Raw genomic sequence first — 3,079 nt, forward strand, 5'->3', positions numbered from 1 at the left:
CCGTCCACCTGCTTAGCCGAGACAGATTTCTTGCTTTTATAATTACTTTTTGGGTAGTTACAAGATCTGGTATCCAGGCAACTTGATGCCTCTTAAATCCTCTTGTAAATCTGTTTTTTTCTGTTGAGTTTTAGGTGTTGGAGAAACATTAACCAGTCCCTCAAGGCAGACCCTGCTCTCTCCGTGGCTGTTCCTGGATAGACACGATGCCCTGTCAGATTTGGGGGTTCAGGTCGGGGATGCAGCAGCTCCCACAGGCTCCGAGTGGCACCGCTTGGTCTCATTTCCAGTAAGATACTGGCCAGAACAGGCTCTGCCAGCAATGCATCTGGTCTTCCCAGCAGCATCCCAAGGTACCATGTCTCCCTGGGGTTCAGTCTGTCCCTGTTCCATGGGCCATGCTCAGGACTTCTTCATTTTGGGGGTGTCTGTGCCCATCTGGGCCAGGACAGGCTGTAGGTGCTTTTATTAAAGCAGAGCCACAGTTACTCCCTCTGGACTGTCCATCAGGGCTGGTGCAAGAGCAGGGCTGATGGTCACCCAGGCACATCTGCCCACCCCTGCAGGGCTGCACAGGGACTGAGCTCTGACCATCCCCTCCTTCCGTTTATTTACATTTCCAGGGACAACCGAGGGAGGGAGGAAGGAGGGACAGCACAGGCTGCTGTTCCAGGCCCCACCAGTGCCTTCATTACCATGCAGGGAGCACGGGTAAGTCAAGCCAGCCTGCAAAAGGTCACCCATCAACACGTGCTCCGAGGCTCTGACCTGCGCTGGGGAAAGTGTAATTTAATTAACTTCAGTGTGACTGTTCACATGCTGGAGTCACTTGGAGATCTGCAGGAGGGTCACATCGCAGGTGCTGCTGGATGCCCTGTCCCAAAACCTGGCTCCAGCCTTGGCACCATCGTCCCCCTGTCCCTGTCCCCCCCAGGCCAGGTGTCCTTCGGCACAGAGAGAGCGCTTGGGCTTGAAGCTGCCGCTTGTGGTCCTGGTGGCAACAATTAGGCCATCAGTCAATAAACTAATACTCTCATTTACAGTCATTAGGGACTGCGGATCTAAGCATCTGCTTCTGCTAATGAGTTTAAAAGTTGGCTAAACATGGCAGACCTGCTCTCGTGGAGATGGAAGCAACAGGAGTTCGATGCGGAATTGGGCTCTGGTGAACACGGCATCAATTTTAATTAGCAAGTGGCTGCAGTTTCCCAACCAAACCAAAATAAATGGGCGAAGGGTGGGTGCTGCAGGATGCTCGGGGCTCGTTCTGGGGGCCCAGCTGCCCAGAATGGGGGCCCCAGGCTGGGAAAGCTCCGTGGGGACCCTCCAGGCACCAGGAGTTTGCAGCCCGGCTCGTGCTCAGCGCTGCCTCGGATGCGGGAACGGCCCTTCTCAGCTGTCACACGTATCTTTTAATCTGGTGAGGAATCATTTATTTCCACCTCCAGGCCTAACACAGGCTGCCAGGGGGATGCTGAAGTTTGAAAAGCCCTATCATAGATCTGTTGTAGCTCGGAGAGAAGGGAAAAAGCTTTCCCTCTAAATGACTGCAAATGTGTTTTGCTGGGAGATGGCGGCTCACAAGGGGGCCGGCGATTTGTGAGCTGCTGTTTGACCTCGTTGACAGAGGCCTCCATCACCTGTCGCCTCCCAAGGCCACTGTACCACACAGCGTGGTGTGGGGGAGGGCAGGAGCAGCCTCTTCCCTCGGGACCTCTAAGGCTGGATGGTGGGATTGCTCCAGGTGGGATGTTAAACCTGGGCACGTTCCCCGGGATCTCCCTGGGCAGGGGATGAAACGCTCCCCAGAGCCCAGCCCATCGCCCCCTCCGAGCAGCAGCAGCATTTTCCTGATCAATCCACCCCTGCCCAACGCCAGACATCACGTCCTTCAGGAATCTCATGTTAAAACAGCAGATAAAAGGAACCATTTGAAAAGTCCTTTTCCCTTTCCTGGTGAGCTCTTCAGCGAGGCAGATTGAGGCATTACCGGCTGTCAGGGGTGTTTTAAGGCATGGCCTGCCCAGGATAAAAGCAAAGTCCAGACACAGGATTTGGCTTTCAGTGAAGGTTTTCTCTCCCTTATTTTATGAAGTGATTTTTTTTTTTTTCCAGTACCTACAGGAATCTACAGATCCAGAAAGGTCCTTCTGAGTGAGGAACTGTGGCACAGACTGAATGCTTTTAGGGGGGTGTGCCAGGCCAGATGTGTGCAGCTGGTGGGTAGAGCAGCTGTAAGGGTTGGCATTAATTGCTTGGAAAGGTCAGGTTGGGGGGGTTTCCAGGGAGAGACCCCCAAACAGCATCCTTAAATGGGCAATAACTGAGAGCTGGCTTAGGGAGGCTGGGAAAGGGGAAAACCTCCTGCCCTGGAATAAGAGCCCTGCAGATACAGAGCAGGGGAGAGTTTGAGAGTGTTTTGTGCAGAGAGAGGACACCCAGAGGCTGCTCAGGGGCTGCCTGGGGGGGACCCAGTGAGATGCTGGAGAGTGGATGTGCATGAAGGTATGCCTGCTCCAGCTGGGATGCTCACCAAGGGCTGGAATTCAGGGGGGCTGGCGGTCAGCAGAGCCACTCCTGAGTCCTGCTGGGGGGAGCCCCAGCCAGGGAAGGAATCAGCAGCAGTGGGAGCTGGGAAGCAGCAGCCCAGGCCCTGCAGTGTGCTGGAGGAAGACTGAGTGCTGCTTCTGTAGCCAACGCTCTTGATGCTCTTTTTAATACATATATTAAAAGGGTGATAATAAGCAAATCCGTCAGTTATGCAAATGAGTGGCAATTGCATCTTGAAGAGCATCCCACAGTTTAATTACATCATAATTGCAATGTAACACTTTAATTACCATATGCATCACCAAATCATGAGCACTGTTTCTAATCTCTCCACTAATATTTCAAATCAAACAGATTGCGCCGGGCCCGGCGTTGTGACGGGTCCTGCATGTGGAAGGGCCGGATACATCCTGGTGCAGGGGGATAGAGGTCGAGAAGGGGCTCCCTGTGTCCCTGCCTGGCTGTGCTGGTAGCAGATGGCTGGCTAATTCTTGGCTGGAGTGTCAAAGCCCGTCCCGCTGGCAGGGAT

This window comes from Empidonax traillii, unplaced genomic scaffold (genome assembly GCF_003031625.1).
Source record: "Empidonax traillii isolate 1590-97213 ecotype Southwest subspecies unplaced genomic scaffold, ASM303162v1 scaffold950:size228733, whole genome shotgun sequence".
NCBI classification, from domain to species: Eukaryota; Metazoa; Chordata; class Aves; order Passeriformes; family Tyrannidae; genus Empidonax; species Empidonax traillii.